Here is a 22750-nt window from a genome sequence, read left to right as displayed (position 1 = left end):
TATTTAGGATCCAAAAGCGCTGCTGTGGCCCCGCCGCCTCTCCCTCTTCCTTCACTTCTTCCTCGTTGTTGCTCGCTGTCCCAGTGTGTGAGGAGAGGAGTGGTGAGGCGGGGGTCAGGAAGAGGTTACTCAAATACAGTGAGCTTAGGCTCTCCATGCTGTCCATTAACTATCAAAACATGTGTGATCGCAGGATGACAGCGCCCTGCTCTGGTTGTCATTGTTTTATACTTTTTTTTAATTTTAAGCAGTGTATATACAGACAGGAAAAGGCTATGCAAGCAACATGCACTTTTCCAACAGATTCCATTTACTTTGCAATTTGGGGTTTCAGCCAAGGTCCAAAAGCACTGCTGGTTTTCAAAGCCAAACTAACACTAAGGTGCCAAAAAAAATCTCCTTGAATTCCTTCAACTCCACTATAGTAGTCAGGGTATCTGTTTTTCTCAGATAGTTCAAGTGTAGCATCCTAGTATGCATGAATACAATAAAGAAGAAAAAAGGTTATGAGCCTGATATGACGTTTTCCTGATGCCGGGACAAGATGAGTCTCTATTTGAGGTCAGCCAGAGATATCCAGAGAAAGTAAGCAAAACGTAGGACTTCCTGATAGGTTATGAAAAATGTCACTGTTAAATGTCTACTTTAGATTTAATTAGTTCTCATACTGTATTAGCTGTTAGTTGGGAATATCTAGCAAAATACTCAGGCAACTGTAGTTGTGCAATTACAAGTAATGGCTTTGTGTTTTTTTAATAGACTATTAGAAGTTAGCATTAAGCTAGCAATCTAAAGATGGCCTAGCATGTTCTCACCATTCTGTTTACAGAAACCTTACAGCATTGCTAAGACTCTAGATGTTAACAAATTCAATTAAGTGGTTTAATGTGAGAATAAATTCTCACAATGAACAAGCAAAATTCCAACAATTTTTAAGAGATAGTAAGGCTGGAATAGCTTAGCTGAAGCTAACTAGCTGAAGAAAGAAAAACACCTTTCATGTGGAAGCTCTTAATATGATCTAAACTTTTCAAAGCTAGAAAGTTTTAGCAGTCATAGAAAACCAAAATGAGTGCAAATTTCTAAAAACAAAAGTGATTAAACACGAAACTTTATATATTTTCCTGATGGAACTCCAGATCTCAGGAGTTAGCAAGAGTGTTTGTGCTACTTCAAACCTTCCTTACGTCTAATACAGAATTTCTTAGCTCTCGTAAATAGAATTCGTCACATTTGTAATTTCAAGAATACTTACACTATATGGTGACAGACAGGAACAAATGATTGACATGAATACAGCAGCACATCTGATGGGTTTTTTTGTTTGTTTCTTTTTTAGAAGTTTTGGAGTGAAGGTTGAATCTTTTCTTTCAACAACAACACAAACAGTAAACAGGGGTCTGTGAGGCACTGCACCTGCAAAAGCCTTGACTGACAGAAACAAATATTATATAGCAAGATAAAGATAACAAAAATGAAACAAAATATAGTCAAAAGTGTCTGGGATTTAGATAATTAGTACACTGGTGTGTGGTTATGTTACGCTCATTTCAGTCAGACGGAAAGTTTCAGAGGTTCAGAAAATGAAACAAAAGGTAAGTAAACTTAATGTGCATATGAACAAAAAAGAGTATAAGCTAAGTGCCACTTACCTAGCTTTGCAGTACTGTTTAAAATAATTTAACAATGTAAAGATACCTGCTTTGACAACTGAGGATTTGCAGCCTCCTTAAAACTCCCAAATCCATCTGTCTCTGCTGACTTGCAGGGTTTTTAGAGCACAGTTATGGTTACGGTTGAAAAAGCCAGGGTTTTTTGTTCCATTACTGACTATAATACACAGGGCAATTAAAGCAGAAACTAAAAACTTTTTGCTCCCAGTCTCTGACACCATTGCTTGGAATAATTAATAATATAACCAATTATTACACAATGTATGGTTAGTTAAAGTGCATACTTTTAGTGAGTTTTGATTTTGGATGGTATACAAAGAATGTATACTCATGAGATGTATGCATTTGTCTTCTCAGCCTCTCAACTCCAATAGCCATAACACGTGGCAAATGGCAGCTATTTATCTCCATGAGTGGACTAATGCAACTACAGACTGGGGGCACCGAAAGCTTTATATTAGCCATATTCTGTGATTCCTTTGACTGCATTAACATTTCAACAGCACACTTTTAAAAGATTTTATGAATGGCAGATCTGGCCTAATACATCTCCATATGATCCCTCTAAAGTTCCTTTTCTCTCTGTGCAGACAGACATGCCGTGCTCCCTGCGCTGTCCCCACTTCCGATCTCTCTAATGTTTTTCAGTCATAATAAATCTGGCCCTGACTTTCTAAAGCAAACAATGCTGTGGGGACTGAGTCCTCCAATAACACTTTGTCAGTTCCAATCAGGCCTGAAATATGACTCAACTGTCTGTGCCTCCCCGTGCTTAAAGTGCTCCCCTCCACCCCCATTTCCTCTCTACTCTGCTATTCTTTTCTTGGGCCTTGCAATCTCTTACAGTTCTTTCCTACCAATCCAAAGCTCCTTGTGCAACTATGATTATGAATAACTTCAGGCAGCTGCATTGGTAAGGTTTGATACTAATAGACAACAGAGAAAAATAAAGATGTGGATACAAAAATCTCATTCAGAAACCATTATATTATTATTACATGGTGAGAGAGCAGCGTCTAGTCATTCAGGTTTGCTTTCTGTACATTCTTGGAAACAGGTTTCAAATTCACTCCTGAAGATGTTTGACAGGATTAAGGTTAAGACTTGTCAAGTTCTTCCACACCTAGAGAAAAAACATTACAGCATTTTGTACACTCTTGTTAACACAAGAAATGCCCTTTGACAAATTGTTGGCACAAAGTTGGAATGAAACTAAAGGTCTGAGTGGTAGGGGAGACCGGGGATAGTTGTAACATGGGTCAGTTGTAACACTTCCAATTTCTCCAGTCAGGGCTAAGTTTCAAATGATGTGACTCATCCTGTGCATGCCCAATTCAGTTCTGCTATCACATGTGAAAAATCAGCACATTTTGTCAAACACAGACAATTTAACACGAAAAAAAGTAATTTGTATGCCAAAAAGTAAGTTTTTCTACTTTATTTCAATTTCTAATAGCATCATCTGCTTTGCAGTTAAACTCATCAAACTTAAATTATGTTATTTGTATGTCTATGGGGATATATTCTGTGTAAGTCTTTAGTGCTAATGTTTTAGCCGTTGGCTGTAATGTTAGCTAGTTCATGGCTATAGGAGTCTGGGTCAGTTGTAACAGCAATAGTCTGGGTTAGTTGTAACAATAATGCAGATGTTACAACTTACCACACTATTACTTTAACTTATATTAAACAAGTTGGGGCAACGACATCAGCAGAGAGAGGTTCACTGGTCGCTTTTGTATATGCGGTTAATGCCATTGGCAACACAATTCCTCCACTGTTTGTGTTCCCACACATACACTATGCAGACCACTGTGTCAGAGATGGACCAGTAGGAAGTATTGGTAGTGGAAATAAATCAGGATGGTTGCAAGAAACAGATTTCCTCATCTTTCTGAAGCACTTTGCAAACCACACAAAGGTATGATAAAAAGTAATGGAATTGCGATGCTGGTGAACAACTACATTTTTTCAGCTTCATTGTTATGTTCAAAATTGGTGCAAGAGCTGTAGGTTATAATGCCCACTGAGCCAATGAGGCCAAACTCAAGGAAGACCAACCAAAATTAATGAAATATTCAGTTGCAGAAAATTCCATAATTTGTCTTTTTTGGGGGGGTTGGAATATGTTCAAAAGTTAGATTTCTGCATTCTGTCACACACACACACAGCTACATAAATGGATGTAAGTGCATTCATGTGTTGAATAAACAAAGATTACATGTTAATATTTTGTTAGTACCCTTATTTCATTGTGTTACATTTTACCCCAGGATATGTTACAACTAACCCAGACTATGGGGTTAATTGTAACATTTCACTCTTTGTGTTTGAGGCCATACCATGCAATGGGTAATTGTGCTGCAGAGAAAATAGCTGCACTATTTAATAGCAGAGACATGTAAATACTTTGCATTACATTTTGAATCCACTACCTTAAAAGAGCTCCAATTTACAGACAGAAATGTCAAAAATGTTACAACTATCCCCGGTCTCCCCTAATGTGTGTTACAAAAGGCTGTGACTCATTTTGCCTTTGTATGCTTTTACACCTTTAGCATTTTCTTAATAGATTAAAAATGTTTGTGGCAAAATATTTGAGTACTCACTGAAATGCATTTGGAATGTATATGAATACAACTTGGAACCTTGGAAAAAAAAGATATCCATCCAGGACTTGATCATAGCTAAACGCAGCACTTTTTTGTCTCCAACTTGCTTTGGTGATCACATATGTATGTTGTTCTCCTCCAGTAGTGAATTGGGGTTAAGGACAGATATGAAATGGAAAGATGGGAGGGTAAACTGCAGTGAAAGGAGGTTTTTGGCATGGTGGAGAACTTTAAATGCACTGCCAATACAAAGTTTATGCAAGATCCAAGCTGAGCATCACAAATATAGGCAATGTACTGCTGTGCAGTAAGCATTTTACTGCTGTTGGCATACATAATGCTGAGGAATAAAAGGAGTGAGCAAGATCTTCCTGGAAAGTTGAGGGAAAAAATAGTATAACTTGAATCCGGCTACAGGTTCAACTAATTTTCCTCCTGTTGGAATAGTTTGCTTCCCAACTGATGTGACCAGAACATGGGGTTAGTGTTCCTTTTATTTCCCTCAACTGGGACTATGATGTTAACACAAACTATGAAAAACCAGTCTGAGACCTAAAGCCTTATTCCTAGAGTATCAACATAGAGTCTCAACATATATGCGCAATATCCCTATGTGTGATCTGTAGCACAGTTCATCTACTGGAGGGTGAGGCAAGCGACTAAAAAAAGAAAAGAAAAATCAGTTGCCTCAAACTCTACCTTTCTAGCTATGCTTGAATGAGTTGACCCTGTACATTTATTTGTTGCGCTTTCTTTTTAGTGCATTAGCCTACGGCCATGCTAATCCTCCCTCAACACTACCACCACCCTTGATCCCAACCCCTCCATCGCACACAGGGACTGAGGGAAGCCATCAGTAGCGATGCCTGGTCGACCACAGAGTGAGCATGTTCTCTTCACGCATGATTAACGCTGTTGAGAACGGGGGATAGACCACCTCAAAGAGAGAACTGCCCCAACTTCAAAGTCTCGCCACTGAGAAAGAGAGTCTGTCCCCTGTGTGTGCAACCCCCTTGCACGCACGTACACACGCGCTTAAAACTCATGGCCTCAACTACCTTTGTAAATATACACACTCGTACAAGGAAATCTAAAGAGTGCTTGAGGGGTGTTAACTGGACTTATTGGTGAATGATTGACTGGTTGTGATGGTGTGCAACTCTGCGCTCTCTTTTTTTAGCAACTTTATGGACTATCTGAACTTTACTTTGCGATCGAATATTCTGCTTGCACAACAGGATTTGACTGATGTGTGATTTTGCAGAGCTACAGGTGAATCCTGCTACTGAATTTGAGTAATAACGCAAACAAATTTCACAGCGCTTTAATAACAAACTCGGCATATGAAAAATTAATAGCGCGCAAGAATCCTGTCCAGTATTAACAGAGTCAAATGTGAGAACAGTACAGGTACAAGTTGTGAAACATTACATACTAGTGGTCACTCTTCTCATGTCTGTGAGAAGAACAGCAGTACCTATCTTGAGGTATAAGTATTTTAGTTTCTGGAAAAAAGTGGTGAATGTAAGTTCTAAAGGTACATAAAAGTCTCTTTTAAAAAACGTTTAATCTGAGATTTAATGCTGATGTGCTGTGGTAGATAAAAGGCAAGAGGCCCAGGAAATACCCTTCTGTGCCTCCTTTCTCATCACATTCAACCAAGAAAACAAGTCAGACTATCATCAAAATATGTTCCCACTAGCTGAGCCCAGTCACAATGTAGCACCATTAAAACTGACAAAAATTGTGCGTGTACCCATTGTGCTTATACGTTTTGCGTAAAACCCGACAATGCTTTATCAAATAGATGTTTATTTTCTACCAAATGACGCCAAACTTTTGGGTAATTGTGGAAAAGGATGATGAGTCAACCTTGTAATCAGAAATCTGCTTGATAATCAAATGTGAGCATAAAAAGGCTTTGTTCTGTGCGGCACAGGTAATAAATGAACAAGCGAGTCATTTTAGATACCCCATATCCTTCGTCAGAGGAAATGGACCCAGTCAAAATATTTCTTTAACCAAGCATATGAGTCAATATCCAGACATTCCTCACCCACAGATTTGCGATTATCCAGCAAGTTTGGAGCATCTAATATCAAAATGAAAAAACCCCCCAAAAAATCACTTTTTTGGCGCGTAACCGTGGTTTCTGTAAAATATAAAACCATATCAACTCTCTGAAACTGTTGAGAATTAGGGTCTGTGGTTAATCATAGCTGACACTGGATAGGGGATTTTAATTTGTAAAAAATATCATAAAAGTCTACACTGATCCAAAGGTGAAACAAAACGCAGCCAAAAGAATTTTAGGTTTTGGTTGTGTTTTTTTGCTTGTTGTCTTGTTTGAAATGTTTTTTTTTTTCATACTTCTGTTTTCCATTTTGTTGGTGCCCATTTTCAAAATTTCATTATGCTTTTTGAAATGTTGCTGACAGATGTTTAATTTGTGTTTATGAGACACTTCATCAGATATGGTGGTTTCTGTTTACGTCGTTGTGTTTTAAGTGTCGTGTTTTTGTCATGGATATGTTAACTGACTGTTGTCACACAGCATTATAACACATTTATATTTTGTAGCTTTTGTCATGCAAAATAACCTTTTGGTTCTAAGTATGTGGTGCATGTCACTCAGTGTTTTCTCTGAATTCTTCACTTTAAGGACTAATTTTTTACAATAAAACTATCCACAAGCAAAAAAACCTGATCTCATCTCTTGAAGTACCTCATAAAAAGACAAAGAGCCACATGCATCACTTACCTCATTATTACCCAATAAAACAGGTCTGAATTCTCGTTGTCTCTTTAAAGGGTGGCATATGATGAAAGGACAGGTCAACTCACATTTCCTAGAAAGCTTTAACTAGTGCAGCGCGCGTGTGTGTGAGAACTGCTGTGCGTACGTTCAACACGAATGTGGAACTTGGCCTGAGGCACAACGACTGATGGCGCTCTCACTTTAAACCCTCCTCACAGAAACACAGAGGGAAAGGAAGAGAGAGGGGAATAAAGTGTTGCACCTTTACCTGACAGATGAAAGCCAGCATAATGCACCATTCAGGGCACAATTTGAATAAATAAACAGAGGGCTTCTGCATGTGGCACATTGTGGGAGTTTGTGTTGCCTTCATCCTGTTATGGGCCCCTATCCAAACAAAGTTCAGTTACTTGCAATTTCTGTTAAGCTTGTGGTATTATTATATACAGGCCAGACATGTAAAATTTCCTCCAGAGTTTCCTGTCACAGAAAGCGCTTTAAGTGATTCCTAAGAAAAAGTTCATTCTTACTATACAAATACTGAGGAAGTCTATTTTAGCATCTGAGTGAACTTGTGCTTTATCTATCCTTACTATCAATATTAAAATGTAAAGAATCAGGTGCTCTGGCCGAGTGGTAGAATTTCTTTTTGCATGAAACAGTTACAACCAACAAAACTCACACAGCACAGCATTTTCTTCATCTCCCTTACATCTCTTTGACACATAAGCTAAACATTCACACACAACCAATCACATTCAACCACCACACTTCCTGGGTTACAACACCCCTCCCTGCTCTGGCAGAGAGGATGATGCTTACATAACCCCTGACCCCACTAATGCATTAATTGAGGGGGAAGTATGTGTGGATCCATTTATTGTGATGGAGAGTCTTGGTAATTGCCCAGTGACCCAAATGTTCTTTTTCACATCCCCCCCCACACACACACCCATATTCCCCTCCACTTGTGCCAATAAGACCCTTGCCTTCTGCCTTTTAAACTCCTGCTACATTACACTGTTGTTCTCCTACACATATGGTGTTTTATTGGAGTAGTTAAGACTATTATTTTTGGACCAAAGCAGCCAGCAAACTACATTATCAAATTTACAGTTGTGCAGACAAGTATGTTTCTACAGGACTTGATGCATGTCAAATGTGAAGATGGCCTCACATTTGACTCTAGAATACTTTGATATGGAAGGAAGGTCATGGTGGACTGAATGACTGGAAGACGCCTAGATCCTGTGGCTGTGAAACACTCTCAAATAGTCATCCCTCCACAACCGTGCTTGAAAGTTAGTATGAGATGTTTGTGCTGATATGCTGTGTTTGCTTTTGCTTCTGACAAAACATGATGCTGTGCATTGGCATCTCCATTTTGGTCTCATGTGTCCAAATTGTCTTGTCCATTGTTCAGATTAAATTTTTGCAAACCTAAGCCTTGCTGTTGAATTCTTTTTAGAAAGATGCTTTCTCCTAACAACCTTCCAAACAAGAAATCTGTTGCAGAATCTAAAATGTAGTTGATCAAACTATAGGTTTGATGGTGAAAATGTGCCAAAAACATACATACTGTACATCATTAAAACAGCTTTTGCACCAAAGCTATGTGTTAAATAGCAAGTGTACGTCCTTAAATACATGATTTTGATTGCATTATTCAAAATGATAAGAATACTTTAATCAGTGTTCTCCCTTTTGGGCTAGGGGGCTAAAATGGAGGGAGGCTGTGACAGTGAAAAGTTCTTTATTTACTGTATCACAAAGTCTGAAAACTACTTTGTAACAAAGTATTAAACTAAACTAAACACATAAAACGTGTCCCAAATACCTTAAATACACAGAATAGCATAGAACAACAACATATAACATATCACAATATGTTGTCAGTTGTGGATTGCAATGCCAATGCTAACTAGCTAATAAATAACCAGCGTTTTTCATGCATTAAAATGATACATGACACAGACAAACAAAACTCAAAGAAAGAAACAACAAAAGCAACATTTTACATCTTCAACCTAAAGCGCTCTATCTATGCAAGATAGCATGGGTGCTGTGTAGGAGTAAAGTCAGTTTCAGTCCATTTCTGTCAGGCCACAGGGTCTTCTGAACTCTTGACTTTGCTTGACATTTTGATTTGACATTTTCACTGTAGAAGAGTTTAATATTTTGAGCGATCAGAAGCTTGGCAGGTTGTCTATTTTCACAAAATGCGGTAGCTAGCATGTCTTTTTAATCGTGACTGATGCAAAGTTACGCACAAACATTGGTTTGTTATTTCGTTGTCGTGAGTTATACTGACTTAACTTGACATAACCAACTCTTAATTAGAAAATAGTTTGAAATAGAAACCGATGGTAACAGTAGAGTTGAAGGCATGCATTACTGTATTATTAGTAATTTCAAAGGACAAAAACCTTCACCCTGATCATAATTAAGTAGGAATTCAGTGGAAAATTTTTACTTTCTTTTTTTTTTTTTCTTATTATTTCTGTATTTTTCATCTAAAATTACCAGAATGAAAAATCAGCTGTCTGTAACCCACAGAGGTCAAAGGCTTGTCTGAGCACACATTTTCCATTTCATCTCCAGTCTAAATTTGAACATGCTGGTTGTTTTTGTTTGGCTGCTGCTGGCATACACATACACAGCTCGTTGTGCGGCAGCCTGCATAGTGATGTTTATGAGTTATGGTGAGGGCAGAAAACATGTGTCAATATTGATTATCATTACTGAGTCCCAGAGAGCTTGTCGATCAATTAGGCGTCAGCCTTCTTCCAGCTTCAGACATAGCAATAACAAACCTCCTAGAGGAGGAACTCAACCTTGCTAATTAATAACGGCTTTATTTTACTTTGTATGGTATAGACTTTAACCACCAAACCAAAACACACAACCGCACACAAAACAGAAAATGGAAAACAGTTGAGAGATGGAAATTATGAAAATTAGAGCTGTCAAAGAAATCATTACTTATAAAAGTCTAACATTTTAACTGCACAGACAAAACACAGTCTCTTGCATCACTTACTGCACTGTCACTCAATCCTATTATGAGAGTTGGCAGAGTGATCCCATGTGGCTTACTCCTGAGGACAGCCCCCACGGGACCCAAAATGCATTAAGAAATTAATGTTCACTTTGGGATCTTTCCAAAACCCTAGACTTAACCTGTGGCTTGCCCCATGTGTGTGCGTGTAAAGAGTATGGGAGTCCAAATGAGCCATAAGTCTGACCATTGAGGTCAGTAACTGATAGGCCCGCTTTTCGATCCCCCCACTTGGCGCCTTCTGTTGGCCAAAGACAACTGGCCTTAAATAGCAATCTAAAGCAAACACTGCACATAATCATGACTCTTTCTCAAGTCAGAAATCTGCCATAAAACCTTCTGGCAGGGTCACTTTTTGGTTTTATGTGCTTCCTTATCCGGGTATATAAAAAGATTGCTGCTCAGAAACAATACAAACCACACAAACAGAAAACAGAATAACTGGTCCGACAACAGGAAGTTGACTTTCAGATACGATCTCTGGACTCTAGTTTGTAACAGCCAAAATGGAAACATTGATAATAATGGGTTGCAATAATTTTTAACTGTATTTCTTTCTTTTTTTTGGATTTGGTTGGGGGAGTGACTGTGCTGTGTTTTTGTTGGCTGTTTATTTGGGAATTTACGGGTCAATGACTGTTGTTAATGGATATTTGAGAGAAAATAATGGCCATGTTTTTTGGCAAGGGTGAGGTCATGGAAAAGAAGTTTCATTTTGTCTTTTTCAGATGCACTCATGATGAATAAACATTAAGCACTGATTGCTTACTGACTGATTGCTTAATTGAGAACTACTTCTTGAGATAATGCTCAGTATAAATTTTTAAATGTATGGTTAGTCCAAATATTTTAGAACTGAGTAAATATTAGAGCAACTGTCGTCAAACAACATTCATTCGGGTACATAAGATTTTTTTGAAGATCATCATCATCAGAATGAATTATCAAATGAAAACTTCTAGGGTGCTAACTTTCTTTTCTTTATGAATTCATTTCTACACATTGTGATAATATATGTACTGAGCTGCATGTTTCTTTGCTGCACACTCTCAGTCTAACCAGCAAAGTAGCTGCTGGAGGCCGCAGGTAAGTCAACACAACTCACTGACCAGGGTTTGTACTACTTTTTCCTTTGATCCACATCCATGTGGTTAATAGCTAACATGCACAGAAGCACTAATATTTGCACAAATACCAATGCACACATTTTGACATTCCCACCGGGAAGCCAAAGCTACCTCAGAAGTGACTCTTGTCTGCCAGGACTCACTACTCAACTAATCTCATGTTTGTCCAGTGTTTGTGTGTTATATTAGTAAACATATTTGGAGTTTTTCCATTCTAAGGTGCTTTTATATAGGTTTCTGCCTCGTGTACAATCCAGTTTGATTCAGTTACCTTGTCTCTCCCACGCTCAAACAGTGAGCAGTAATTTCGGGTTTTGCTTTGGACAGAAAGAGCTTGGGACCGGATAGTAAAGACCTAAATTACTCGATAACATGCCCTAGCTAGGAGCCATTTTAGGTGTGTGTGCAACTGATTTTCAGGCTTTTGGTTAGCTCTAATTGACCTTATGAAGTAATATTACCAGCTACAGGGCTGTCATGTGTGCATGTATCAACTATGTATTATTTGTAAAATAAAATGTTGAGAAAAAAACGTAGCGTTGCCACCAGTGTTCATTCATTAAATGCATCATCTCAGTAGTTAAAGGCAAAAACTGTTAAGGTAATCGAGATTATACTACTCCAGTCGTGGGAAGTAACAAGGTACAAATACTTACAAACACTGTACTTAAGTAGAATTTTTAGGTATCTGTACTTTACTCGAGCATTTATTTTTCTGATAACTTTTTACTTTTACCCCTTATTTTTTTAAACAAATATCTGTACTTTCTATTCCTTACGTTCTGAGTTATGATTCTTTTCCCAGTCTGAGACACTACACTGATCGTGGGCTTCTCCCACCCGCTGGATCCCACTGTGACCCCGCGCTGTACTAGCTTTACTGTGTAGGTGTGGAGGCAAAGTCACCTTCTGCAATTCAGGCAACAGAACAATTTTTAAAATGATCTTTTTCTGCTTGTGTCCTACATAACAGGTTTAAACTGAGTAGATTCATTAGAATTAGAATTTAGATTTCAATATTTGTATTCTCATGTACTAATATTATTTTATTATTATATTATTTTTGTACAAAAAAGGTTAGTAGGATTGTATTTCAAGAAGCTACTTTTTTTTTTTTTTTTTTTACTTTGAATACATTTCAGAGACTGCACTTTTCCACTTTTACTTGGAGTAAAAACTTTTTTCAGGACTGTTTTCTATTTTTATCTGTATCTGTACTTTTGCCCCCTCTAACTAGCTGTGTGAATTTAAGCTTTTGTGTTTTATGAGGCTACAGGGATTTTTCACCAGTAAACTCTTGTCAGGTTGTCTTTCTGAGCACCAATTATTCAGGTCATCTTTGAGTCCATGTACAGTTTATGTTTGTGCCCAGGACTACGTTCATTAATGTGATGGATGTGAGGTCAGGATATGAAGTATGGGTGAGCATTTTATCCTTGATTCCAAGTGAGTTTTGCTGGTAAATTTAAACAAATTGTCTCTCTAACGAATGTAAGAGTTAGCTGAAAACAAATTTCCCACGTGTGGGACTAATAAAGGTTATCTTATCTTATCTTATGAAATGAGCAATCCAAAAAACAACGAAACAAATATACCCTGGTTTGATTGAAAAATATTAGTAAACTGTCTAAGCACAAATTTAAGTCATGAATGATATACACTATATTACAAATATAAACCATTTAGAAAATATAATAAATAATAGATGAATGAGAAATGAGTGGCGTGAAAAACAACCCAGCATCAAATGATTAACAGGATTTTGTAAAGCACACATTCCCTTAGACCAACTATAAAAAAATGGAAGTACCAGTTTCAGAGCTTGTTCTGTTAAGTATTGTGTATCCAGCCAAAGCCAGAGTCAATGTTTGGAACTTTAACAATGGTGGTGGAAGTGCAGTTAAGCTCCTGGACTTCTTTTAAACCTTACCCAGGTCACAGCTACCTCACAATGCAGAGAAGACCTGTACACACTTCAGTGCTTTTCAAAGCAAGAGGAGCAGCTGAGTACCAGAAACTGTTCGTGTGATCACAAATGTGAGCTTTTAGAAACGGACTGCTTGTGAATGTGGATTTGAGTCACCTCTGTTTTGTGCCGAAACCTTGGATGACTAAAATCAGGGAGGAACAGCGCTCTAGCTTTTTTAGACTTTTAAAGAAAATTCTCTTGCATTAGGTCACAATCTGAAAGCTCAAGATGCATTTCACGACACGCACATTTCCAAAGAAAAAGGCCAAATATCTTGCAAAACTTCTGTGTGAGTGTATGCGTGGCCATACTTTCCTCTCTCTGTGGTCTGTTCATATTCTAATCAGTATGTTTCCTGCTTGCATTGATGAGGGCCTGATAACTACTACTCCTACATGGTGTCTCCTCAGCAGATGCAAATATAGATAAAGGGCTAAAAGAAAGAACCCAAAGTTGCACAAGATGAGAAAATATCGCTAAAAAGCCTGTTGCACGTCATATTGAAATGTTGCTTTATAAAAAATATCGTTTTTGTTGTAGCATTGTGCACATTTTCGATTACAAAAAAATATGTTTTATGGTAAGATGGATATCAGTTTTCATATATGCTAGTATGGTAATTTAAATATCAGATATGAAGCTGCCGGTGCCGTCCTTTGTTAGTTCGCTGACCACAGGTTTCTAGTGAATGTAGTAGCTTAACAACTGACAGTTTCAGATATTGTTTATTCAAATCATAAAGGTAGCTCCCTGATGCTTAAATTGAACAAAATATGGCAGTATGTTATTTTCAGATTTGCAGTAGAGTGTGGACAGCTGTATGTTTAACAACTACCTAACTGCCATTTCAAGTGTACAGTGACATTGAGCACATAAGGGAAATTTTGAAAACCCGTACAAAGAATGAAAGCAGAAATGTTGGTCTCATATGAAATAAATTCTCTAAAGGAAAACATTACATTAAACCACTTAAAAAACACGCATACTAAAAAAGTGTTGGTTTCTTGGGTAAACCTCTTCCATTTTTCTGTCTCATTACTGTCTGAATGCCGTTTTACAGACGTGACATGAGTAAAATTCATGCTTTTGGGGTGGGGGTCTAAAAATTCATCTCTCAGAAGGATTTTTTTCATTCACTCATGAGATTTAACTGTAACCGGTCTTGGGGACTCGGGACCATCTAAATCAATAAAATTTATACAACATTGCGATGACTGGTGCAGGAACCTCACCGCTGTAGCCTCGGCTGGGTTTCTGAAAAGGAAATAGAAAGTCAAAGAGCCTTTGCCCTTATCTGTTCTGAGCTCACTGCTGTGGGGCCTCATATGTATGTATGCTCATGTGAAGCCATTACATGGGAAGCAAGCACGCTAACAGAAAGACTGACTGTGTAATATTCTACACCTCTTCCTGTTTCCTATTGATTTCAATCGGTTTAGCCTAACATGCATCCCACACCTCCACAATCACATCTGCTCCGTCTACCTATGGTTTCATACATTTTATTTAAATGTTCCCCATAGGAGACCCCCACCACCACCCTCAGTGTGCACTAACAGTGCTTTATGCTTGTTACAATTTAATGAACAATAGTAACGAGGATTTGAAAATAGGTCGTAGAAAGTTGGTACTTTTTCTTTAAGGCTTTGTAAAGAATTTATTTATAAAGGTGTTTATGAGTTTATGAATGAAAATTTCTCTTACACATTGAAAGCCCATTTAACATTTTGCATGAAACATGTACCCCCCACCCAAAAAACATTAAATTATGTATTTTCTGCATTTCAAAGTGCCGGGTCTGACTGATTACTGTGTAAGCTGAGCATTGCGTTCTGTGCCACCTCGTGTGCCTTATCAAAAAAAGAATGCTGAAGATATTCATGCTTTTATGTATCACTTTACACTTTGAATAAACTAAATGTAACGTGTGTTTAGATTTGCATTTGGAATTATTTACCTTAACTTTCCATACCCTCTTTTTCCCCCCCTTTTTTTCAGGCACACCTTCAATATGTGATTTCTTTTCAAGTGTAGTCACCTATTTCCTATCTTGGTAATACATTTTCCACATCTGTAAAGTTTATTTTTGTAACTTTATTGGTTTCCCCCAGTGAGTCAGGTAGAGGAAGGGAAGTCATTACAGCTTAGTCCTCCAGCCTGCCTGCCTCCATCTACACAGCCAGGAGAAAAGTACAGAATGTCGACAGCTATCTCTCAAATTTCATCAGGACGCTGTCTTCTCTGGAGACTCCATTTGTGTAGTAAACATCTTAAAAGGTTCCCTTGGCTCCCCTCTCCCTTTCTTCCCCTGATATTTATTTATTTATTTATTCTTTCTCTCACTGCTCTCTCTCTCTTCTTCATCGTCTTCTTCTTTTTTTTTAAAGATTCGGTTCGTCTTATTTTTTAAACTGCTTGACTCCTAAAATACAGATATCACAGTTGGGCCCCGTGAGTTTTTGAAAAATGAGCATATTACTTCCTACATCTCCCTTTCCTTATTTTTTGTCACAATAAATATTTCCATTTATATGCAAATTATTATCTACTGACCAAGAATGGATAAAAACTCGTCTTGTTTTCATTGTGGTGTGCAGAGCATGTGAGTGTGAAGGCGGGAAGTGTCGGGAGCTGGGAGAGCAGCTCCTCATTTAAAGAGTAAATAATCTCCCATTGCATTCTATTATTTATACCCCTGGCTTGAAAGGGACTGTATTAACTTATAAGTTATAAGTAGTTAGAAGTTACTTACTTTAAACTGGGGGGAGTAGAGAGCCGACGCTCTGCTTAGCTGACTTCCCCCCAAATTGCTGACATAATTACATGAATGTAATTTTTTATGACTCACAGAAAATCTTGGCATTTTCACTGAAGCAGATAATTAGACTTGGAATAAAGCAGGGGCGGAATAATTAATACATCAAAACTAGATGAACTTTTTCTAATTATTTTTATTTAATCTCCATTCTAATTATTGTTCTAGTCGGCTGAGCGAGATTGCCTTTCTCATTCAGGGTGTGAAATGCACCCGTAGCGCTCAATCCGCACCCAGTGAAATATCAACTAAGCGTGGAGACGGGAAATCACAGGGTGCTCACCGCTCTCTTCCCCCTCTCTCCTCCTCTCTGATTGAACTGTAATTTAAATTTCTCCATTGCCAACAAACAATTTACATACACCTGCCACACTCTTATTTATTTATTTCCCACACCCCACTGCTGCTGCAGCCACCGCCACCACCTCTACAAATGTATGGCAATCAATATTTTTGCGACTTTAAATGAGTTTGTTAATTAGCCTAATGTGGTTTGGATAGAGGTTGTGTTTTTCCTCCCTATCTCTGCATTCAGCAGGAACATTTGCTTAAAATAACCAGAGGAAATCAAGTGTGTGTATCTGTGGAAAGAGTTGCTGACCACAGAGTAAATTTTCCCACTTATCTCTGGTGTCACTCTACCAAGAACCTGCCTCTGAAAAGGAATAGTACATCTGATAAGAGCGCGGCTTAATGCTGATGTAAACATAATTAACACTGATGCACACACATGCAGCGCATGGGCACACACTCGTGAGGAGGTTGATGCACAAACAGAAGTCCAGATTAGGTTAAGGGTGTATTAAGTATTTGAGCATAACAGGTGAAAATAAAAGAAAGGTGATTTACGTGCAAACAGGGCCCCTTTCTTTGAACACTTTGGGGGGGAAAGTAAATGAAATATTACCCTTTATACGTCTATTTTTTTTCCTCCACAGAAGACTTCTTCACATAATAACTCACCAGAAGTTATTCTAAGACACCTCATTGAATGTAGGCCTATTCATGCAAGCTGTTTCCCCATTCTCTTTATATGTGTGCAGACATTTTGCACTGGATGAATCTGATGCTCAGATTGCATAAAGAGAGAGTGGAAGGTGGGGGTGGTGGTGGTGGTGAAGAAGAAGGGGGAGATTGGGAACTAATGCAACTCAGCTAAATAAAATATTAAAAAACATTCATCACAAGCATGAAATTAAAATAATTCTTGCTCTCCCTCTATATCCACATTTCTTATTACAGCCTGTGTATTCACTAGATTAAAATTGCCGCTTGATTAATACACAAAACAAGATCAGATTTAATTAACATCAGATTTAATTGAGGCCCCCACAATTCCTTATTTTCTCCTTCCCTCACATTCGCAGTTCAGATAGACGATCGCAAGCTTCCATAATTAAACAAATGTAAATCTACCAGTGCCTTTCAAAAAAGGGGAAAAAAGAAGAAAACACACTGATGTGCATCCCATGCAGGCAAATCTCCTCATTTAAAACAAATATATTAAAGTTATTATTATTCCTTTATATAGATTACAATTTTAACAGAGGAATAATTTGGGAATAATTTAATTAAAGAGATAATAATGTTTGAATAAAGAGCAGAAATTCCTCTTTATTTTGATCCTGTTTGAATAGATTTGATGACTGGCGTGCGCTTAATTTGCTTGATTCTTCCAACATCTATTTGTGAATTTCCAGACGAACCGTAATCTAGATTAAGGCCCATCAGAAAAGAGAGCTCATATCCTGTTTAATGAAATCATATTTGCTCACACGCAGCCCTGAAAGCCTCTTAAAACCGCTCTATTTACATGGCTTCACATAGAGGAGCTGAAACACCACTCTTCCCCCCCACACTTAAAAGAAATCAGTGTAATTCTCATCAGCTGCATTGATATGGCAGCTTTTTGAGCTACTGGGTTTGTCTTGTGTCCGACAGAGGATGTCAGTCCTGTTTTATTTTGTCATGCCGCTGATGTGAGGCCCAGTTTCTTCATTCTTCTTGTTTGCAGGAGTTGATATTCTGCTTGCGTTTAGTTGTGGTATCATGATCAAACCAGATAGCATTCTGTTATCACGGTGTTGTATTATTTCTATGGGCCAATATTTTCAGTATTATCAATGCAATCTGGAGTATCTGCTAGGTGTTTGCGTGTGTGTGCGTGCGTGTGTTTACCTCTGATCTGCTTGGTGTGGGACTCTAGGTTCAAGGCAGGATGGAGGGAACCTCAGCTGCAGGGACTCCAATAAGTACATAGTGCCACCATGTGTCTGCTGAAGGAAACGCAGCCTGTTTGGATCTCTGCGTCTCTGGTTTGTTTGCATGTTTGTTGCTGAGCTGTACGTGTTGTTCGGCGTGTTTCCTCGTAGGCAGGACAAGCCAGATGAAGGAATGTGAGATGTTGCACTTTGCAGACAAAACAAGTTATAACCCCTTGATGTGAAGAAGACCAAGGAAGATGTGGGCTGAGATGCTCAGCTCAGATGAAAGACGGTGGGCAAACAGGCTGTGAAGTGACTTTGCTTTAAAAAGCTTATTTAGGAAAATATTGTGTAAATTAGCACATTAATTAAGGCTTAAACCTTAATTATCAGGTGAACTATCAGCAACTGAAGGTGCATTTAAATACAGTCTATTAGGTTTTTGTTTTTTGAACCCCTCCAACTTTGTTTTGGACTTTGTGCGTCCTGGCGGGGCGAGCTGCCTCCTGGCGCCATGGGGATGAAGGCTTCACGCTTGGGCTGAGATTACCTGTGCGGGCGCCCTGTGTGGCTTGTTTATGAATCAGCTTTTTTGTTCCAATTTTCCCCTCCGCTTGTGTCTTTTAAGGACAGTTCCGTACGCCCGGGGAGGTGGGGGGGAAGGGAGGTGGCAGCCAGCCAGCCACACCTCACCGCGAACCCCTCACCTGGACATGACCTGCAGGGTGTTTATAACCCTGGTTTATCTCCATGACGATAAAACCTCGTGCTACGGCTGTGGAATGAAAACAGGTTGACGGGGCCAGACAGAGAGGAGTCGGAGATGTAACGTAACACACGCCGCCCCAGCCAGCGGAGTGGCCGAGCCAGTGACCTACCTTACCTCCACAAAGCTGGAATTAAGAAGAAAATCCCCTTGAGTATCTCCCATCAGTTTCCAGTTAAACTGTTGTAGCATATCATCTTAATGACCTCATTTCCCTCATAAAATTGATATATTTAAATTTTAGACACCGTTTTCCAAAAATCAAGTGTGCTCTTAAAAGTTATTTGGCCTTTGAGTACTGAAGGGGTAAAGGTATTCCAGTAAAGCCCAGGAACAGTGAAATCAATGTTAACCAGCAACAGGTTCTGATGTGCAGTGATGATTGTGAAAAACCTATCCATTTGCCTCTTCTTTGATAGATTTCTCTTAGCTGATTAGTAGAAAATGCAAATATCTTTAACCTAAATGATCGTGGTTATTACCTAAGTAAACAAAACCATTTTATCTAACGTGGTTTAAACAGGAGTGAGCGGTGAAATTGGAGTGCTATTTTCTACCGTGTACCTGGCACATTACAGGGTCTTTATTAAAGCAGCAGGGTGGTGTTGTCAAGGGTTACATGTTTCCACTCACGTTTCCATACATAATATGTCAGGCTTTGCTAACAGTTCAACCAATTTATAGCTTTTTGGTTTTGCTTCCTTTTTAAATGCAATTTGTGGACAGTAAAGCAAAGAGATATATACTGTCAGCCATACTAAGTCCAAGATAAGAGTAAGAATCAGTTTACATATAGGAAAAATGGAACTTGGTAATTGGTGTGAGCAGGTATAAAATATGAACAGAAAAATCTATAAAATATTATGAGAAACATTCATGTGTTAATTAATTTAACAGATGGATACAGATGGTCAATGATTTAATGCTAATGTGACGCTGGTGGTCATGGTGGGGTCCAGAGGCTCTAGTGAAAAACTTAATGCAAAAATATAAATAAAATGTTGTTTTTTAAATACTTTGACAGAAGTATAAGTCAAGCATAAATACTGAAAGTAAAAGCACTCATCACCTGGAATCTCCCTTTTCAATATTGCACTTTACTGGAATGTCGTTTGTCATCTCTGCTCTCTTCTTTTCTGCCCTCTCTTTGCCCTCATCCACCAGCCCTTATCTGAACTTGGTTATGCCAGAGGTTTCTTCCTATTAAAAGGGAGTTGTTTTTCTCCCCACTGTTGCCAAGTGCTCATAGGGGATTGCTAGATTACTAAGGTTTACTTTCTAATATGTAATAATACAAAGTGATGACTCTTGTGAGAATGGAGCTAAGTAAATAATACTGAAAATGAAATATCCCATAAGGAACAGGAAAGTCATACAACTTATATGTTCTTAGAGTGGTGAGTAAATCACCAAGTGACAAGAAAAGATATATACATTTAAAACATTTACTACTGGCTGAAAAATAAAGCACTTATAAGTACGGCAAAAAACGATATTAGCATTTAAGTTGCAATTTTTATTGCTGAGGTGGAGGAAATTTTAAAATACTAATGTAAATCTCATAACAATTCAGGATATACTGTAATGCATAAAGTGGTAATAACTCACTACAGACCAACTTAAAGAGCTGGACGCCTTAACATTGTTTGCCATCATGACAATTACTTAGATCACATATTTCAGATTCGTCACACTCCTGCAGCATACAGTGCTTATCTTTACAGAATCAAAAGAACAAATTCATACACACTGACGAAATCAGCAACAAAGCTTTAAGAGTAGTTCAGTGTTGTAACTACATTACTAACCACACCTCACCTGTTCCGCCTTGGTGCGTTTCTAAAGGAGCACGTTCAACTATTCCAAGCATGTTTTACATTCGAGTGTTGCGCCATTGTGGCACGCTGGAGAGCGGCTGTTGTTTCAGTGACTAATGAATTGCACGAGCCAAGTGGGCTTAACTTGAAGTACATGAAGTTTGCCGAATGCTCGCATGCTTGGCGGTTTCAGCTCAGCAGTGCAGAATCATCACATTTGAATCGAGCGGGAGGAGAAGCGGGCAGATTGAGGCCTTCAGCTCGTCTCTGCTGTATCACCCATAGGCCTGATCCCAGCTGTCCCCCCCCCAACCCACTGGTTCAATTACCCATCATGCCCTTGACCTTGGAGGTCAACTTGCTTTGGAGGATGAAGCCTTAGATGTCCAGAGAGAGAAATAGAAAGTGTAAGGGGGGGGGGGGGGGGTTAGAGTCAGAAGGGGTGAGGTGAAGTGATGGATTGTGGGAGAGGGAGAGAGAGATGGAGGGTGAGGAGTTGTGTGTGTGTGTGTGTGTGTGTGTGTGTGTGTGTGTGTGTGTGTGTGTGTGTGTGTGAGTGAGTGAGAGACAGAGAGCGGGAGAGAGAGTGAGAGAGGCCTCAGCCCTGCTCTCTCTTATCTCTCCAGCTTGGTGGAGTTTTAAATTATTCATTCCCTGCTGCTCCCGCCGACTTACACATCTCCATCACACGGCTGCCCGCATCCGCCCGGGGAACAGGCGGTCGCCACGGCAACCTTATCGCAGATCGCAGATTTCGGCTCCAGAAATGAAATAAAAGAGGAAATTGGCTGTATTAGCATAAGAGGAGTCAGCCCGGAGTTGAATACACACATCACGCCACCCCCCCCCCCCCAACCCCCATCCCCGCGATCCTCCCCACCACTGCTGCCCCCCCCGAAAAGCTCACAGCAACACCCCGCCCCTGCCTTCTCTCCTTATCAGCGCTGTCTGATCGCTGCTCTCCCTTTCTATATTTTTTTTTCTAATTCCACTCCCCTCCATCACCGCCCCCCCTCCCAACGCTACACCCCATCCCTCTCCTGCTACCACCCCCGCCATGGCTCTTTGTTCCTCCATGTGCTCGGAGAAGAATGGAGCGGGTGGGTGGGAGAGAAAAATAGATGTGGTCGCGGTGACCTCTGACCTTTTCAGAAGGGAGTAAACAATAAGCAATAACCTGGGAGATGTGACTCTGGCAGCGCCGCAGCCACTGACTGACAGCACACTTTATTTCCTGTCCAATAGGACCTTTTTTTTCCTCCCCCCGTTCATCATTTTATTATTGGCGTGTTTTTTGTCACCCTGCTTTCTGTCTTTCATTCTTTTTCTACCCCGCTGTGATCTACCATCTCAATTTTTAGAGTACTGGGCGGCGGTTTTTGACACTGACCTTAAAAAAAAGGTATTTTTTTGTGTTTCAGGAGAATAGATGTAACTTCAAGGTAGTGCGAGACCTCGCCAGTGTAATCAGTCTGCAAATGGAGAAGAAAAAAAAAGGCTCCGGTCTGCATTTACATCCTCTGTCAATACATAATCTCTTATAGCCATCAGCAGTCCTCCATCAATGTGAAGCCACAAAGGCCGAGTCACAATGCAAACTCTTTAGGAGACACCCATAAATGTGTTTCTCCCCTTAGCACCCATTCTGCCGCCACTTAACCATTCGGTAACAATTCGTCCCCATTGCTGATTTCCTAACCCCCCCGCTCCCCCTGCGCTCCCTCCCTCTCTGGCCTTCCTAATTGAAGTTAAGCAGCTGAGAAATAGCATCTGAGGGGTACCATGTCCCCCCCAGATGGTTATAAATGTCAACATACTCTTCCACTTAGATTGACACTTCCCTGGGGAAGTGTGCGTCTGCAAGTGTGTTTGTTATGGTAATCATCTTCCTCCCTCTCACATCTTTTGTGCAAATCAAAGCAGCAGGGGGGCCAATAAGGGACAATAACGCCCA

Source organism: Maylandia zebra, linkage group LG17 (assembly GCF_041146795.1).
Source record: "Maylandia zebra isolate NMK-2024a linkage group LG17, Mzebra_GT3a, whole genome shotgun sequence".
NCBI classification, from domain to species: Eukaryota; Metazoa; Chordata; class Actinopteri; order Cichliformes; family Cichlidae; genus Maylandia; species Maylandia zebra.
This window is presented reverse-complemented; position numbering follows the sequence as displayed.